Here is a 19,736-nt window from a genome sequence, read left to right as displayed (position 1 = left end):
TAGATCTCCTTTTGCAGTGAATAAGCAGTTTTAACTGGAAATAGCAATCTTTGGTTCACTGAGAATTTTACTGTGTTGTGATACCAAGTCTATGTCAATGAATTAATTTGATAGCTTAGAAGTGGCTCTTTAGCATTTAGGGTTTTGTTTTTAAACGCTGGGTTTTGTTTTTGTTTTTCTTGAGTTAATGGTTCTCTCACTAAATCATTGTTTTGTTCTTGGCAAAATCTTATATGGATTTTGTGTAGATGTTTAAAATTTTTCAGATAAAATATGAACTCTGTTAAAAGAGAAAATCTATTTAAAACATAAGTACATTCGTGGCTTTGTGAATGCCACATTATTTATGTTAAAAACATGTATTTTACATAGCTTATCACCGAGTAAATGAAAGTTGTTTCTGTGAATTATCATTGTACTTTAACACAGACAAAAGAAAGCAAATCGCTTATAATGGGAAAACTGAAACATTACAGCCTGTTTCTTTAAGAAACCAGCTTATCCAGGGGTTTAGTGTGTTTAACCTAACCTGCTAGCGAGGAAAAGTTCTTTAAAATAATGGATATTAGTCGTATCCAATCACAGTTACCAGCCTCACTAACAGGGAGGAGATTTGACTCGTCAGCCACTAGAATTGCGGGAGGTGGAGCTTGGTGTTCAGGTTTGGTTGCTTTGGAGTACAGCTTCAAGTGAAGTTAATCTGAGGTGAAGCAAACAGAAAATTGTGGAGGTTTTGTTGGTAGGATTTTTGTTCTAATCTTTTAATGATCTTATATTTTATACTTTTGCTTCTTTATGCTTTTGTGTATACTAGGCTTTGTCATTGTTTCTATTTTCTGATGCAAAATGAACATTAAAATTAAGCAGGGAAGCAGAACAAAAGGGCTGTTTGAACAGGAAATAGGTGCTCAAAGAATCAAACTTGGCTTTATTATTATTTTTAGTTTAGAATATCAGTGCCATTAAAAACCTTTGAATCAAAATCACCTTCACTAACAGGCTTTTCTCTTAAATCGGATATTGAAGCAGTCATTTGCCAGTTTTTATATATGATATCTTGAGGAGGTCTGTTTGATATCATTTTCCTTAAATATAAACTGTTAACTTGCTAAAAAAAAATGAGAAATTTATTCTTTTTTAAAAAATGGAAATGCCAACTGTTTGACTTTTTTTTTCTCTCTTAGTGTACCACTCCCCCTTTGACTCAAGTATATTTTAAATTTAGGACTATGTTGACATTTTTAGTATCTCAGTACAAAGGTCATTGATAGATATCACAGATCACAAAATAAAACTGCTTTCTTCAGAATTCATTTTTTTGAAAGGCGAAGATAATGGTTATCATCCCTTTAAAACAGAAAAACATGGGTTTATATTTTTAATAGCGATAGGTGGGCTACCAAAACTTGAAAAAAGTATCTATGGATCTGTTAACATTTTTTACTTAAATAATTGGAAGTATGCCTCAGTATTCTCTTTTTTCTTTTCTCTTGTGCCTTTTGCTCTCAGAAATCAAGGTTTAAAAGTTCCTTTTAATATCAGCACAGGTGCCAGCCCAGCACTCCCAGTCAGTGTGTGTATTTGCTGTCTGCTTGTTCCAGATCACTCGAAGCATTTAAAATCATTGCTTTTCTCATGTGGCTGTTGCTTAAACAATACTGTAGTACAATCAGAAAGTCACGTGTATGCTCACAGGACAATTTCATGGCCTCATTTTCCCTCTACCTCTGTAGCTTATATTTCTGCATTTTACAGTAATTGTAATTGTGTACTGGATGTCTGATGTTACAACTGTTTTAGTTCTGGTAGTTGTGTAGTCCTCTGAAGTTAACCTAGTTTTTCATCTTTTCCTTTAGATTGTTTTTAATTTTTTCATTATTTTAAATGGTATTGCAATGACTATATATCCTTACTATATATAATTTACAACACTTTACTTTTTGTAAAATACTGATTTATTCAAGAAAAAAAAGTCTCCTTTGGAATAGGCTTACCTAGATAAAAGGATGTCAACACTCACTGGCCCAAATGCTTTCCAGAAAGATTTTTCCCTTTTCTGTTGCCACCCACAGGACGGCTTCAGAGTTCCATAATTTTCAGAGTTCCCCTTAATTTTCTTTACATTGTGCCTTTAGAGCTCTGAGTTGTTGGCTAGTTTTTATCTAAACAAATAGTCTACTTTAAACTCAATTTTCCAAGATATAGATGGATCTAAATCCATTTTCTGTATATTAAAATTAGCTAAAGGAAATTGGGAATATTTTTACCCCCTTTAGTAAGCAATTGTGTATCTCTGTATGGCTGTTTTATTTATTATGCGTTTTGCTCTCAGCATGTTCAGGACTTAATATCTTACACTGGCTTTGTTGATGCCAGCCCTCCTGAGTATGTGCTGCTTCTATAAGCTTATACCATAATGAGCATTTTTTTTTTTAAAGAAAATATATCAGGAACATTTTTAGAGAGTCCCAATGAGAGCAATCGTTACATGTAATCGTTAAACATGTAATAAGTAAATAGCCTTTGTTAACTGTGTTTCTGTACTTGGAGACTTTAAAATATACTTAAAAGACAAAATCTGTATAGTTCTATGTTTTAAAATATCAAGACTTTTCCAGTATTTTACAGGTTTTCAGTGAAAGGTAAAAAAGATCATTGTATACACACAGTGTTTCCAGACATATCTGTGCTTAGGGACAGGCTTTGTTTTCGAAGAGTGCTGATCCATGCTGTCAGGAGCTGGTCTTTAGGTGTGATAGGCTCTATGAGTTAGGAATTGATGGACTGATATTGCAGAATAAATTTGAAAGTTGTTTTAAGGCAAAATTCAAAATTACTAACTTAATAGGGATAATGATAAGCGTGGATTATTCTGTTACTCATGATGAGCACATATCATGATTTAGTCAATCTCATTTTGCAATGCAAATGAATTTATTTTCTGTAACTTTTTCTTATAATTTACTAATGACTTAGTATCATTATTTTCACAGCTGCTAGTGCTGTGCTTGTCTTGATGTTTGTTTCCAGGACGGTAGAGATTTGAGGGTGGGGTGGGGAGGTCTGATGCCACCTTTTTTGTTATGGTCGATGAATGATTTACTTTTCTAGACATTTTTATTTCTTCATGTTTGGAAAAGAAGACACTTAAATTTTTTTTATATTTCCATCATAAATAATTTCCTTATTCTCAGTTAGAGAAAATGTTTGATTTTCTTAAAATTTAACCTTTACCATGTCAAGTAGAGATGAAGATAGTTATATACATAATAGTTTTAGTAGCAGCCACTTAAGCGATGCCTGTTGATTACATTCATGTGCTCTGGGGAGCACTGAAACCTTGAGAAATGAATACCCTGGCCAGTTTCTCCCCTGCATCTCTGTTCTGTTGGTCTCTGGTTGACAAGTAGGGGCTGCCCTCTTACTTAGTTCAGTGGCTTCAGGGGAAGGATAAATGTTTGTGAGTGACTACAGGGAGAAGAGAATTTGTAAATTTGCTTAAATGTTGGGGCAAGATGTGAAAAGTGATTACAAATGCAGTCAAAGTCCCTACTGTTAGGCAGTTCATGGGGTGTAATGATTTTTTCCCCCTCAATTGTATGAGGAAAAACTTTAAGTTGATAAAACTTGAGACTAACTAGAAGCTTCTTATTTATGAGGTTTCTTTGTTCTGGATGACAACAGACTATAGAGTTCTAAATGACTTTCCTGTGTGGCTTCTAAGTGTTTTAGGAGGTTAACTCCTGTTGGTAACGTAGGAGGTGCTTATGTATGAGCTGATATCTGAATCTGTTGGATGAACTTGGTTTTCTTGGTTTGGATGTGATTAGTGTTCACTTGAAGCAGTTTTATGTTTAGTAGTGTTTGGTAGAGGAGAGCAGATCTGTCTGTTCCTTGTGTACATTTCCCTTCTGCCCTGTGCAGGCACCTGAATCTCTTTTGTCCTATACTGATTTCTTCAGTAACATTTAGTACTCTTGACAGCCTTGAAAAACTTCCCATGAGTTTAATGACACTATCTGTGCTTCTGTTTGTGAACTTCTGTGTCCTTTGAAAATGTGTCTCCTTGTAACCATCAAGTAAGTCATGGAGCTTCATAGGATTCTTAATCTCATTCCAGCCACATGTCCTTACTGTTTTTGGTTCCAAGACCAGAATCTTAAACCTAGGTGTGTGTTTGTGTGTGTTTGTGTGTTTGTGTGTGTGTGTGTGTGTGTGTGTGTTTGTGTTTGAGACCCTTGGTCATTCAGCTCACCAAGTGTACCCCCTATACTAGATAGAACCTGGGTGTCATTCTGATAATTTCTGTTACCCCAGGTAGCCACAGTTTTAACTATAAATTAGTAGTTATCTCTAAGATCTGTCCACTTCTTTTCCTCACCTCCTTAGCACAAGCCACACTGATTTTTCGCTGAAATTACTAGAACAGCCACCCAGCTGACCTCTGCACCATTCTTTGCAGATAAAATGCACTGTTGACTGTGTCATCTTGTCTAGCTAGGGATTCCTGCTTTTGGAGCTTAACTACCTAGGAATAATAATAATGCCAGCTAATCGTGGGCTAAACATTCTCTCCGGTAGTCTCTAAACAGCCTTAAAAGTCATGGGACATTGAGAAAGGCTAGCTAATTTGTCCAGAATTGCCTTTGAGTAGCTAACACAGTGGGATTAAAACCAAAATCCTTTCCCACCACTAGGCTGTGTTCTCGTTTTGAGATAGAGTCTCATTGTAGCCCAGGGTGTCTTTGAACTTGCTGCAGCAGGGGTTACAGATGCGACACCATGCCTTGCTGGGTATGTCTTTCTCGACTTGAGTGTAAGTGTACTTGTCCAGATTTTCATTACTTTTTTTTTCACACTACACTCTATTCTTTAACCAGCTATTTACAGTTCTTCCCTTTAGGAAAGGCTCAAAACTTTATGACATTTTTTAGAGGAACATTAAAAAAAAAAAAAAAAAAAGACATGACACTTTAATATCCCCATGATGTAAGAAGAAGAAAGAATGAGATACAGAAAAAGTGTAAAGGTAGTTTCCATATGTGGCCTGTTCTGAATTTCTAAACTGTTGAATTCCTCACATTTAATAAAAGCTTGAGATCAAGCTGTGTTAGAGGAAGATTAGGTAGAGTGTGAAAGTGCTTTATCTGAGCTGTGGGAATGCTAATGACTGCTTCTGTAGCTGATAGACTGGGCCTTGTGTAAAGGTCTATCCTGCATCCAGGTGTGTGAAGTGTCTGCTTCGGAGCACAAGGCAAACAGCCTTACTGGACAACATACTGTGTGCTAGATGAGGCCGCCTACCAGTTCTTCTGTACAAAGAAGACTTTGCCCCCGACAGTATCACTAAATAATCATCAGTTTGGAATAATTTTCATTTCAAATATTTTCTTTTCCTTTTACCATCCTCTGTCATCTACTCTACAATGTATGTACTTAAAACAGAAGGTCCTTCATTGAGGAACAACAAAAAATAGATTTCCCATTTTAGTTTTGAAAGAAGTGGTAATTGGCTAGTACTTTTTTTTTTTTAAGGGAGTGGATTCTTAATCACTATTGGAAATAAAAGTAGTTACAGTAAATACCCATAGGTTGTTTGATGAAAGCCAAAGGGTTTTTTGTTCTTTACTCTTAATTTTTTTTTAAAGCAGAAACTACCATACTGCTGTTCAAAATTTTTTTTGTTTTTTTTTTTTTGGTTTTTCGAGACAGGGTTTCTCCGTGTAGCTTTGCGCCTTTCCTGGAACTCACTTGGTAGCCCAGGCTGGCCTCGAACTCACAAAGATCCGCCTGCCTCTGCCTCCCGAGTGCTGGGATTAAAGGCGTGCGCCACCACCGCCCGGCTGCTGTTCAAAATTTTAAGATGCCATAGTTACTATCCAAAATAATGTTTAGCTAGTTTTTAATAGTAAAAAAATGAAAAATAATGTGTTATAACAATGTGACAGAATTTATGTTGTAATAGATTATCATGTTATATAATAATGTATGTAATTTGAATAGAATTTTATATAGATAAATAGAATGTAGAACCTTATTAGCCAGTTGCGTGAAGTATATAGCATATATTCAGTAGCTGTAGCATTGTATAAGATATATATTTTATTAGGAAAATTATTCTCAGAATCTTATTTAAAAGGAAAACTTAACTCCCTAACCTTATTTTCCTCTTAAGTGTGCAGGCTGCCCCACAATGCACATCATTTAGTAGCAGATTGACTGAGGTGTTTGCAGAGATCCTAGGTTGTCACACTTCTTACCTGATCAGATAAGCTTGTGAACTGCTGAAATTTCCAAAGGACTCTCGTCCTGTTTGATAACTTTGGAGGATTCCTATTTTCTATTCTGTTTGTATTGTATATACTGTCTTATCTGTATGCCAAGATTTTATATATATATATACACACACACACACACCACATGTACACACACACACACACACACACACACATGTACACACACACACACACACGTGCGCGCGCGTATATATGCCAAATTGTGTGTGGTTTTAAGTTATTGCTGTAGCATCTCAGCAGAGAAGACCAGGAAATTAGAAAAGGGGGAAATTGACATGCCTTGATGATTTGTTATATATATTTGCTACTGCCTAGTAGCAGGGAATCACCTCCTTTTTACAATTTTAGTTATAAATCAAAAGCTTTATTCACCTGAAAAAGAGTGACCCATAAAGTAGTTTTAAAAAAGGCCTGTTTTAGCTTATTCCAACCAACGTCTTACTGGTTAGCAGATCTATATTATATTCAGTAGCTTATCCTCACTTAAGCAGTTCTTGGCACAGGGAAGAGGCTCCCAGGGAACTAGAGTGACAGAATGATGTGAGGGTGAGCCATACTGAGCTGTGAAAGCTTCTATGCAGAGTAGTGAAAACAGTTTAGGAGGATTGGTTCAATGGTAGCAACTCCTATTGAACACTGAATCACATTTGTGCTATTTTTGCAGTGCTGAGAATCTAACTAGAGGGCTTTAAGCCTTCTAGGGACGTTCCCTCCACTAGCACTGTAACCAGCCAGCCCTGGAATCTCTCTGATTTGATTTGATGTGTGTTTTGCCTGCATGTATGTATGTGCACCCACCTGTGTGCCTGTTGCCTGAGGAAGTCAGAAGAGGGCAGGCATTAGATCCCCTGAAACTGGAGTTGCACATAGTTGTGAGTCAATGTGGGTGCTGGGAACCCAACCCAGATCCCTTTCAAGGATTAACAGCATTTAATTGTTAACCGTGAAGCTTCTCTCTAGCTACTTGTATTAAACCTCTATGTGTGTGGCTTGTTCTTTGTTTTTTACAAGTGGAATTGCATGGTCATACATATGATAACTCAGTTAGAAACTATTAAACTGTCTTTCACTTGCATTAGTAATGCATTGAAATTATTTCCCCCTCATCAGCACTTGGTATGATCAGATTTAAAATTTTAATCATCCTAGTGGATATAGAGCAGATACCTCACTGTGATGCTAATTCACATTTCTTAACTATTAATAATGTTCATAGTGGTTCATTAGTGAATCTTAATACCCTACCTCTGGCTGGATATAGTCTTTCTGCCTTTCCAGTTCTCATTCTACTAAGACTCAAATTTTCTTGCCTTGTTTTTTCCTTTAAACTCTGATTCCCTCTTGAATCATATTTCTTTCCACTACTCAAGGCTTATAAGACTTGTGACCAGTTCTGCCATCTATTCTGCTTCTAAACCGCAGCTGCTAGAGGAAAATCACATGTATTTATGATTGTTGACGCAGCTATCATTTTTCTGTAATTTTAAAATATTTCACTGTAGGTAAAACTTTGTTTTGATTTTATTTTAAGCTTTTTTTTTTGGTTTTGCTTTTTTGAGACAGGGTTTCTCTGTTTAACAGTCCTGGCTGTCCTGGAACTGGCTCTCTAGAGCAAACTAGCCTCATTCACATACGTCCGACTGCTTCTGCCTCCCTAGTGTGAGAGCTGGGACTAAAGGTGTGCACCACCACCACCCAGCTTTAGTTCAGGCTTTTCTGCAGAAGTGGGAAACAGTCAGGAGCTCTGCTGGCCCTACTCTGTCTGCCATTTCATTCTGTCCTCCGTTCTAGTTTGTCTTGCTATGGCAGACTCGGTGTGTATACATGGGAATTGTTTCTCAGCAAGCTGGAGACGTGGACCCCAAGTACTTTGTACTTCTTAGAACAGAATATTTTCTTGGTGAGATTAAACTATCAAAATTCGTGAGTTGATGTTTGTGAATAGTATTACATAATTCTTCTGTCTATATTCAGCTGTGTCAAGTATCCCAACAATATCTTTTATAATTTAATTTTTTTTTAACCTCAGATCTGAAAGTAGTAGGGGGATACATTGGGAATAAGAAAGGATGTAAATAGGGGAACAAAACAGGGACCAGAGAAAGAAATGGGGACGTTCTAACCAAATACATACATGTATGAAATGGCCAAAGAATAAATATGAGTTATTATAATATAAACTCATTCACTGAATTTTATAATTTACAACTCATTCTTGGTCTTGGCTGTCCTTTTAGGTCATAGCCTTTTCCCATCTTACTGTGTGGTTGGTTTAAGCTGTTGTTGCTTTATATGACTCAATCTCATTTCGTAGTTGTCATAGAATTTTTCTCAGTTTCCTGTCCCTGCCTCCTAATTCACCAATACCTATACTTTCATCTTCATCCCTTTCATAATGGGAAATACATGTCCCTCCTGGGTAAGGAAATTCTCTTTACATGTACAGTAGACCAGTGGTGTTTAACTTGGTAGGTAATGGTAGATTTTAAATTTAAATGAAATGAAAAGTCTTGGAAGCTCCGTGTGGCTCATTTATACTGTATTGGACAGCACATGTCTAGATTCCTTCCGTTCCTAACACTTGAAGGATTTTGTAAGAGGCCCACTGTGGTCTTGGGCTTTTTCATCTTTGTGTCTTCATGCGTCAAACAATTGTGTGTATATTATGTTTTGGTCAGTGAATTAAGTACATTCTTTCCAGATACCCTATGTCTGCTTGGTATTTTTGACCTTTCATATATTCTTGACAGGATACTCAAGATTTCAAAACTTTTCTCACTCATCATACAAGTTGGCGATAATTTAGTAATTTGCCTTTATATTAAAGCACAGCACAGTAGGGACCATGCAGTACTTACTTTTGTCTCCTCATAGTTCTTTTTCAAATAAATGTTGAGTTGAAATTTCGACTCCACCTCTAGATGTTTCCTGTGGCTTAATACACTATTTATGTAGCTTCTCATGTCTGAAAGGGACTAGCCTCCCCTGTAGCTGCCTGAGCTCTGCTTTCTACTTAGCTTCCTCTAGACTATTTTGAGCTCTAGTCCTTGACATCTGTGTAAATGCTGGAACTGTACTTTATTATTCTTCTGCCCATTAGAATCCAGCCTGTAGGTATTTATATGTCAGGGATAGTAGGCCACTAACACACACTAGGTTGAATTTGTACTTTCTTTAATCTAGAATGTCTATCCTGGTTTAAAATACTAACCAAGCAACATCCATCATAAACAAAACAATCCTCTCCTGTGACATAGCAAGTCACTATTCTGCAGTTTCCCTTCCTTGGTTAGGTTTATGTAGGTTTGTTTGGTCTGTTTTTGTTTTTCATGTTATATTGTGATTTGCTAAATTTCTTATCTTTCTGGTAATAGTGGCCATTCCTTATTCAAATTATACAGCTCTGGAACTTTTTCAGGTTATGTATCTATTAGTCTTAGGACAACAATTAGAATCAGGTGCTTGTGTCCACATTCAGTGTGTGTGTGTGTGTGTGTGTGTGTGTGTGTGTGTGTGTGTGTGTTGTGTACACTCAACCCATATACACTTAATACTTGATCTTCAGGGAAATGCCTCTTGAAATGAATTAGTGACCATGAGTATCAGAATCTGTGTCTCATTCTGTAGTTGCTTGGTCTTTTACATGGAATATCTGGGTTCAGATGATTGCTTTACCCCTGCAGTGGTTTGGCTATTGCTCAGTCCTACAGAGGTGAGAAGCTTAAGTGTACCAATACTGAGAAGTGTTAGATTCTTTAAGAAGGGAGGAGTTTGTACAAAATAATTGGGTCACTGAGGTCATAATTAGGTCAGAAGGAAGTGAATTGGTCTATGGGAGTGAATTCCTCTGAGAACGGTATTTATAAACGAGCAAGCATGGCTTCATAATCGGGCTTCCTGTCTCATCATGTGATCTGCATGGCTCCTGCCAATTGCTATGCCATCTGCCATGAGGCCCTCATCAGAGATCAGAACTCTGGGGCCACCCAGTCTTGGGTTGTCAGACTCAAATCAACAAGCTAAGTAACCTCTTTATAAAGTGTGCATGTATTTTGTTACAGGGACAGAAAGCAGACTAATATAGTGACTTGCCAGCAAAGTGTCTTGAGCCAGTTCTGTGATTTCTCTAATTTCCTCACCTGTTTCTACCTTCAAAGGACACTGTAAAGATTAGAGGGGAGGCCGGCCAGTGGTGGTGCATGCCTTTAATCCCAGCACTCGGGAGGAAGAGCCAGGCAGATCTTTGTGAGTTCGAGGCCAGCCTGGTCTACAGAGTGAGATCCAGGAAAGGCGCAAAGCTACACAGAGAAACCCTGTCTCAAAAAACCAAAAAAAAGATTAGAGGGGACAATGCGGACAAAAGCATTTATTATGGAAGTCTACTGTTCTTATCCTCTCCTGCTATGAGCTCACTGGCGGCTTTCGTCTGTTCTTCCCTTTTTCTTTTTACTGGCAGAGGCAGGAAGATACCTGAGTAAATTTCCAGTAGACATATTAGCATAGAGAACCCAGACAGCCAGGCATGGAGACACACCTGTAATTCTAGTATTGATGTTGTGTAGTGGGAGATCCTCTCTCAGCCCCTCTCCCCCCACCATAAAAAAAGAACCAGGAGAAAGATCTTAAATAGAGTTGTGTTGGAGAGATATTTGTTCCCTGCACCCTGAAACTGGAGCTTGGAAACATAAAGTGACAAGTAGTAGGTGATGGGGTATTGTGATTTTTAGTTCTTTTTGGGCACTAGAGTCTTGTTTGTCTGTTTGTTTATGTGTATGAGTGTTTTACTTGAATATATGTTTGTGCAGCATGTACAAACCTGGGTTTGAGGTCAGAAGCGGGCATTGGATCCCCTAGATCTGCCATGTGAGTGCTGAGAATTGAACTTGGTCATTCTGCAAGAGCAATATATGCTCTTAACCTCTGAGCCATCTTTCCAGTCCCAGACAGTACAGTTTTAATTTTCTTTTGTATTTTTTAATTTTTTTAGAACATTTAGAAATACTTTTGGGGGAGCATTAATAAAATATAAGACCGTGTACCTGAAGCAGCACTGAAAATTGAGATGCTCCTTTGTTAGACCTGTCAATGGTGGCAGGGGTAGAGACAGCTCCAAGCTGCTGTCTATAGCAGTCTGAATTCTTTTCATATACCTCCATTCAAGTAAAGCTGGATCCTTGACTTGACTGCAGTAAGAAATTTCAGGATGGACTAATATGAACCCAATGTGGAGTTTATTAAAAGACTATTTTTTTAAACATGGTTTTAAGTGCAGGAGTTAAAAAGAGAGGCACTCAAGGAAAGGAGAAGGCATACTCAAGTGCATGCACAAGCTTCTCAAGATAGAGCTGTGCTTTATTGTGTTCACAGTAGTCATATGTGTGACTTTGTGGGTTTCAGAGCTATGATCTTCAAAGGATTGCTGAGAAATGTAAATGAGGGGCCAGATGGTGAAGGTGCTTCCCGCCAAGGCTGATGATTCAAGGGTTTGCTTCTCAGGACCCACATGGTAGAGTGAACTGATGCCCTCCTCTGACTTCATAAGAATGATGGGAAGTGTGTGTCTACACACTGAATAAATGTAATGATACAGGAAAATTCCTGAGATAAATGACAGGATTACAGTGAATAAGCTCAAACTCTAGATCACAGAGATGCTAGAAGTTCAGGTATCTTCACTATAAACAGAAGTTAATAGTCTTTGTGTGAGTCCCAGAAAATATTCAAGAATGGAATAAGACCACACTTGGAACCCTGAATTCTCAGGCTTTAAGCCAAGCTCATTGATTACTGTTTCAACATTTTTTAACATAACCTCTATGTAAAACAAATGTTGTCTTTACAGCAAATATTGTAATTTGTGCAGGAATTCTTGATTCCCAGCTGGCTTCACACAGTCTCTTGAGCCAGGGACTCCTTTTCTTTTCTTTCTTTTTTTTTTTTTTTTCTTTTTTTTTCTTCAAGACAGGGTTTCTCTGTGTAGCTTTGCGCCTTTCCTGGAACTCGCTTTGGAGACCAGGCTGGCCTTGAACTCACAGAGAACCACCTGCCTCAGCCTCCCGAGTGCTAGGATTAAAGGTGTGCGCCACCACCGCCCGGCTCCTTTTCTTTTCCATATTCCTATAACTTTCCCTCCTTCTGCCCTGCCTCAAACCCATCACCAAAAGTTTTGGGGTTTCCACTAAAATATCCCTTGATGTTAGGTCACACCTCAGTAGGTTTTGATTTAGAAGGTGATCTCATCATAGCTCTGACTCCATTTGGCAAACAGAAGTCACCAAAGGAAATACTGCAAAAAAGAATTTCATCAGAGAGTCAGGATGGTTCTTTAGGCCCAGTGACTTGGGAGGTGACGCAGGGGAATTGACTTGAGCCCAGGAGTTCAAGGCTGAGCTGGAGAGTGTAATGAGACTCTATTTCAGGGGTCGAGAGAGGGTTCAGAAAATTTCAGTAATGTTCTGTTGTCTTTTTAGTCTGTCCTCAATAAGTGTCAGGTGATTTTATGTCAGAAGGGTGAAGAAAGATGCTACATATGACTAGGGAAAGAAGGTACCGCAGGGGGCTGAATGACTGGCATGCATGTGATGAATCTCCAAGCTACATCTTACTCTAACAATCTGAATTGTTTCCTTAGAGCAATCAGATGTCCCTTAAAAGGAATAGGTTACCGGGACCTTTTTGTCCATTTGGTTTTCACAAAGTTCCACTGAGGTAAAACAATCTCTTTAATAATGGCAGTGTTACTGTGAAAACCAACTAAAATATTTTAGATTAAAAAAATAACACTTAAGGTTACTGATTTGTCCTCAATATCCTTGATTCATTCTTCTCTTTAATAAGAGACATTTTAATTTTAATACATATTTAATTACATCCTTAGTATAACCATTAGTCTTAGCAACTGATTACATTTCTGAGTTTGAACCGTGGCTCCTGATAGTGCAGAAATCTTACTTCTCAGACTACAAACAAATCATTTGCAATGTCTATTTAGTTGACAGAGTAGGAGCTATTTTGCATTTTCAGTACCTTAACTTTTTCAGAGAGAGCACTGAATAAGTTAGAGCACTTATCACTACAGAGAGAATGATAATCCAGCTCACTATTGTGTGGTCCTTTGATCTAGACTTATCAAATGTCTTAAAATAATGAGTAACAGTAGGAAGAATAATTCATTGTGGCCAGAACTTTGCATGTTTATGCTGAGAGAAAGGGGAATATTTGATTGATAGAAGGAAGAAAGATGATCTTGTATTTCAAGTAAATACATTGTTGTTTGTTAGAACCTTAAACAGAATAAAAGAGATGAAAGATGATTAAATAATGTTCCAGAACATTATTTAATTAAATAATTTAATTTAATTAATTTTTTTTAAATTTAATTAAACAAAAAGTAGATAAGACACTCACACTCCTGGGTAAGGTATTATACATAGCACAGCATTTTTATTCCACTTTTTTAGATATTTGTGGATGGAACCCATGGACTTGTGCATGCTGAGGAAACACTGTGCCACTGATTCACTTCTCCAACTGAACTGAGAATTTTTCTAAAAGCATAATCTCAAGAAATCTGGTTATTTCATCATGTGCTGGCTAGTTTTTTATGTCAATACCACACATCTAGAGTCATCTGACAGAAGGGAGCCTCAATTGAGAAAATGCCTCCCATAAATTCATTCTGTAGAAAAGCCTGTAGGACATTTTCTTAATTAGTGATTGTGATGTGGGAGGGCCCCACCTTTTGTGGGTGATGCTACCCCTGGCTGAGTGCTATAAGAAGGCAGGTTGAACAAGCCATGTGGAGCAAGCCAGCCAGTAAGCAGTACCCCTTCATAGCCTCTGAATCCGCTCCTTCCAGGTTTTTACCGTTTGACTTCCTGCCCTGACTTTCTTCAGTGATGAACTGTGATGTGGAATCATAAGCCAAATAAGTCCTCCCCCCTGACTCCCCAACTTGCTTTTTGGTCACGTTGTTACATCATAGCAATAGAAAGCCTAACTGAGACATGTCATTTATTTGATCTGAAGGTGTTTTCTGACTCTGCAATCCACCCTTCTGATGGACTTCATAGGAGTTGGTTTTATAGTTGAGAAAGACAGGAAAAGAACTGACTTAAAGATAGAAGTTCTCATTCCTGCAAAGTGTGAATGTCTTGAAATAATCCAAACACAGGCCTTTTGTGACTTTGTTCTGTGAAATTCTGATGCATTACGCCATCCAAAGAAAAAGAGCTGGGAGAGTGGAGGGCCCATGGAGCACCCAGGCCTCTGGCTGCCCTCTTGGCGTAGCAGACTTTTCTGGGCTCTTCTCCCACTGTGGGAGAGAAGCATGGGCGGTATTCTCATGTGGATCAGGTTCTCACTCTGGAAATAATTGGGGCAGAGAGAGTAAATGAAGCTAGGAGTTTTTTCTCCCCAAGAGAGTTTTCCTGTGTACCACGGCTTTTCCAGCTTAACCTCAGCTGGAGTACTCAAACTGGAGTAAAGCCAGGGAGTACTGGCTTTGCTGGTTAGGTTACAAAATAGACATTTTTAAATAAGTGCAATGGACTAATTATGGACCATATGTGACATGCTGAAAATTGTGATTCCTCAAATGGAAAGTGATTTTTCAGGGGTTTGCCAGGTGTCTAGCCAATGCTGGCTTTACAGAGGAGGCTCTCAGACAGGGGGCTTTTGTATATTCCCACCAAAAACAACACCTACCTTCTTTCACAATGGTGCTATTTGCAGGAGACCATCTCTTCTGTAGTCTGTAGCAGTTTCGTAGTAATCTGTTTCCTTGCTCGATCTATTTTGCTCAAGAAACTTAACTTTTGTTTGTTCTTTAAGTCCTTTCATGTGAGGAGAGTGTGGTGGGCAGAGAGGATGCCTAGGTTGTCTCTATAAAAACTTCTGTCTTCCTTGATTGAAGAGGAAAAAGTATTTCCTGCCCAAGCAGGAGAACCAGAATTCTGATGCCCAAGTACCACATAAAATCACAGGGGGCAGCAGCCCACCTGTAACCCCAATGCTCTAGAGACAGAGATGGAATCTCTGGTAAGCTGACTAGCCAGGCTACCCAAATGGGCAAGCCCTGGCTTTTGCCTTAATACTAAGATGGCAAACAATCAAGGAAAGCATTCAGTGTCTGGCCTCCATGTGAGTACACAGATGCACCCTTGTGTAGTCATACTTAAACATGCACATGTCTATACACCGTATACACATGCAAAAGGAAAAAAAAGTTGACTTTTTTTGACAACTTCTGGGCATCAACAAACATGACTCACACTGTTATAGGCACCTTTCTTCTTATCTGGTGGCTTGAATTTGGCTTTTCCTTTTACCGTGTCATTTACCATTGTTTTCCGTCATCATGTCCATGAATATATATGTTTAATTGAAGACAGAGCTTGTGCTATTATTTTATGTAGCATGTGTGTTGAGGTCAAAGGACAACTTTGTGAAATGGATTCTGTCCTTCCATCTTTACTTGGGTTCTGGGGATCAAAGTCAGGCTGCCAGGCTGTTTACTTGCTGAGTGATCGCTGGCTCTCAGGCTCTTTTAATTTTTGTCTTGTTGCATAAGAATAAAACATTTTAGTATCACATAATTGTACAAATTAGGTTTCATATGAAAATATAAATTGTGTTATGAGAGCAACTGTTTTCTCTGCAGTGTTGAATTTGGAAGTCCCTGTGCCCCTTTTATTTACTATCACAATGTCTGTCCAGTAGCTCAGAACAATGCATATGAAATGGACCATCATCATCCTAGCAGGAGACTTCTACTGCATTAGTTCAAGACAGACCACCTAAAGAACTTCCCCATATGTGCTTTAATCTCCACCTCCGTAAAGTTTTACTTCATTTCCCATGAATTTGAGTATTAGTTTGAGTATTCACGTAAAGATTTAGTTACCCTTCTAAATAGTAAGATGGTGGTAAATACAACTTGGCCCCTACCAGCTATTTACGATTAGTAATAGCCACATTACCTTTTAAGGTAGGGTCTTAGGTGGGTGCCCTCAAACTTGCTGTCTAGCCCAAGAATGACCTTGAGCTTCTGGTCCTGCCAGGTACTGGAATTTCAAGTGTGTGCCACTGTGCCCAGTTTATGTTGTGCTTGGGCTGAGATCAGGGCTTCATCTGTGATGGTAAGACACTTTACCAATTGAGCTGCATCCCAGCCCCAGCACACTTTATTTTTAACTAACCCAAAGCATTTACAAATACTATAATTGCAAATACTGTTTCTCTAAAGTTTTCAGTGGAGGTTTTGTTTTGTTTGTTTGTTTACCCTTACGAAATTCTTTTGGGAATGCAGTAACTCAAAACAAGAGGCAAGTTTTAAGAGCTGGCATTAGCTAAGCATGGTGATTGCATGCCTGTCTCAGCATTCCAGAGACTTAGGCAGATGGTTTAGTAGTTCAAGGCCACCCTGTGCTACTTAGTAAGACATGTCAAAAAACAAATAATGACAAATGAAAAGTTGGACTTTTCCTGAATCATTAAATGTGGATGCTTTCCTTTCACTCTTTATTTCTTCTTGTGGTTTTGTTGTTGTTTGTTTTTTGTTTTAAGACAGAATTTCACTATGTAGCACCATTTGGCCATAAACTTCTGACAGCTTTCCTGCCTCTACCCAGCCTCCCTAATAATGTGAGCCAACATTCAGTAAACACCAGTTTTTGGATTAACAAGGCTGAAGGATATCTTTTAGGTGATGTATAGTTTGGCCTGTTGGTAGACTGAAATAATTTGAAGTTACCAGCTTTACAATAATTTAAAGTCATGTTCATTTCTACTACAAATACGTACTTAACTGTGTCTGTGCTAAACTTTTCCCTTTCCCTTTATGATTCATGAAGAGTCTTAAGAATCCCTGAGAACTAGCTAGGAAGTGCTAGCTTTGAATGGTTTTCAGAAGCTAGTTCTTTAGAAATAGAGTAGTAGGTCAAGGGATTTACATCTCTGATGCTTTTGATTCTGGCTTTGAGGCACCCATCTCAAAGGTCACATAGCAAAAAATGTTCGATGACCATTTCAGGAAATTCCCAGTATTTTAAATTTTATCCCTTGAAACTTTGACTTACATTCTCCTTTATTTTACAAAATAATAATAGAATAACTTTGTTTTGACTTTTGTCTTTAATTTATTTATTGGTGGACAGTTATGTGTAGACATCAGGATACCTTTTGGGAGTTGGTTCTTGTCCACCTTCTTGAAGCAGTCTCTTATTTCTTCCACTCTGTGCTCTAAGCTAGCTGGCCCATGAACTTCCATAGGAATGCTGGGATTATAGGTGTAAGATATCACATCTAGCTTTTTATATGTGGGTTTCAGAAATTGAACTCAGGTCTTGAGGCTTGCACAGCAAACACTTTGACCTACTAAGCCATCTCTTTAATCTTTGGTTCTAGCCAATTTAAAGGTAGGCCTTGGATACACTGACTTCCTTGTATTGAGGCCAGTGCTGGAGTGTAGTGGATTTCAACCTTAAGAACAATAAAGAGCTATGACTGAGCCCTGTGCTAGAGAAGTGGGAATTGGATGCTAGCTGACATCAGAGAGCCTCATACCTAGCAGTTTATTTTGTGGCTTTTCTAACCTCAAGCAAATCAGAAGAGAAAAGCCTGGTCTTGGGGTGATAAGAGTTCGACCTATTAGGTATTCCTATGCCAGCAACTTGAGTTGTCAAGGTTATGGCCATGCAGTGTTGAGGCCAGGTCAGGGCACATCAGTCTAATTGACTGTTCAGTAGCTTCAGAGTTGAAGTGTTTCTTTCTACCTTTTTTCCTGGTTAAAGAAAGCTTTGAAATTGGTAAAGGTGGTAGTGATTTTTTTTTTGATCATTAGAAGTAGTGAAAATGCACACATTGTGAGTTGTAATGGGGTGCGAAGGAGACTACTTACCCACCTTTGTAATTTTTGTTGATTTTTTTTCCCCCTAAATGGCTTTTGGGTACCATTAAATTCTTGAAGAGAGAAGATATAGTATAGATCCAAAAATCTTGCCAACCAAGGACTTGTCATCTACTGTACTACATTTAGGCTGTAATAGCTTAAATGGTTAACTTTCTGTTGGTTATATAATGATCCAGAAGAAAGAAAGGAGCTAGTTTAGACCAAGGTAGTGTATGCCATACTATTAGAGCATTCTGTTATTGACTCTACAAAAATTAATGGTGGAATAGACATTGGTATCGAATTTTGTGAGAGTGATTATATTTGGTGTACTTGCTGTGTAGGAGATCAAAGTTTTTGTGGTGTGGAAAAATGCAAGTCAGAGGTTAGCCTATCATACAAACCCTCTAATGTGTCTGTTAAAACTTCTGCTTTAAACAGGTAGGCTAGAAACTAGAAGTGCCATGCAGTCATGTACAAGACAGGCTCAAAGTGTAATGGGTTGAATGGCACAGAATAGAATACAGCTTATTGAGAAATGCTGATGATTCTGTATTTAGTTTTCTTCACACAAATGTATCCCACTACCAGCATATAGCATTTGTTAGATAACTACCAGCCAGGATGAATGATCAGAGGACTTATAGGAGAAAAAAGTTTGGTAATTATTGGAAGCTTTTAAGAAACCTGATCATGGTGTTTAAGAGCTCTGTTACCACATTTTGTTGCTGTTAGGTGAGTGGTGGAATTTAAAATTTACATGGAGTTCTAACTGGTTAAGACTTGGGGAGTGGCTTGTTGTCTGCATAGCTGTATTGGTCTTGCAGTTTATTAGTTTCTGTAGATATTTGGCTTTTGGGACAGGCCATGAAAGAAGGCTAAATATCTCAGTCATTTGGCTAGAGAAGAGTTTTCTTGAGATAGGAGGCAGACATTCTTCTGTGTGAGTTTATTTTCATTTTTTTTTTTTCAAGACAGGGTTTCTCTGTGTAGTTTTGCGCCTTTCCTGGAACTCACTTGGTAGCCCAGGCTGGCCTTGAACTCACAGAGATCCACCTGCCTCTGCCTCCCGAGTGCTGGGATTGTTCTGTGTGAGTTTAAAGGCATTCCCCAACAGGTTTTTCTGTGCAGTCTTTATAAAGTCAGGATCTGGGCTTGGGAAGGGCTTGTTTCTAGCTAGAAGCCCTACTAGCAGGGCCTCCTTGTAGCCGTTCTGCATGCTGCACTCTAAGCTCTCTACCTCCCTACCTCCCTGAGAGACCTCGATTCTCCAGGGTGGCTCCCAGCCTGAGCTGCTCTGCAGATGTCCAGGCCACTCATGTTGGCCCCAGACGACATAGTGGCTGAGCTGGCATGGGTTGAACCACTGGGCCCCACTTGTGTTTTATGTTGAGATAGAACATCTCTATGTACCAGGCCATCTTGAAACTCACTGTTAATCGGAACCTGCCTGGAATTTGCCATCCTCTTGCCTTAGACTCTCGGTGCTGTGGTTACAGGTATTGGTCTTCATACCTGGAGAAGACTTAAAAAAAAAATCTGTGTGTATG

At 38.5% G+C, this 19,736-nt stretch overlaps 1 protein-coding gene across 8 annotated transcripts in view; it reads left to right on the top strand.

The window, feature by feature from the left end:
• The window catches only part of Zfand6 (zinc finger AN1-type containing 6), a 70,052-nt gene that overhangs the window by 10,704 nt on the left and 39,612 nt on the right, over nt 1-19,736 (top strand). Inside the window, exon 1 of one of the 8 annotated variants that reach the window (XM_006990236.4) lies at nt 641-739. The exons of 6 other annotated variants lie outside the window; for them this stretch is intronic. The gene's annotated coding sequence lies outside the window, so the exon portion shown is untranslated. Of the gene's footprint in view, nt 1-640; nt 740-19,736 lie in introns of those variants that run through there. One more of the 8 variants, XM_006990237.4, reaches the window with a different exon arrangement.

Source organism: Peromyscus maniculatus, chromosome 1 (assembly GCF_049852395.1).
Source record: "Peromyscus maniculatus bairdii isolate BWxNUB_F1_BW_parent chromosome 1, HU_Pman_BW_mat_3.1, whole genome shotgun sequence".
In the NCBI taxonomy this organism is placed as follows: domain Eukaryota; kingdom Metazoa; phylum Chordata; class Mammalia; order Rodentia; family Cricetidae; genus Peromyscus; species Peromyscus maniculatus.
The sequence above is the reverse complement of the archived record's forward strand: the minus strand, read 5'-3'. Positions and strand labels throughout refer to the sequence as shown.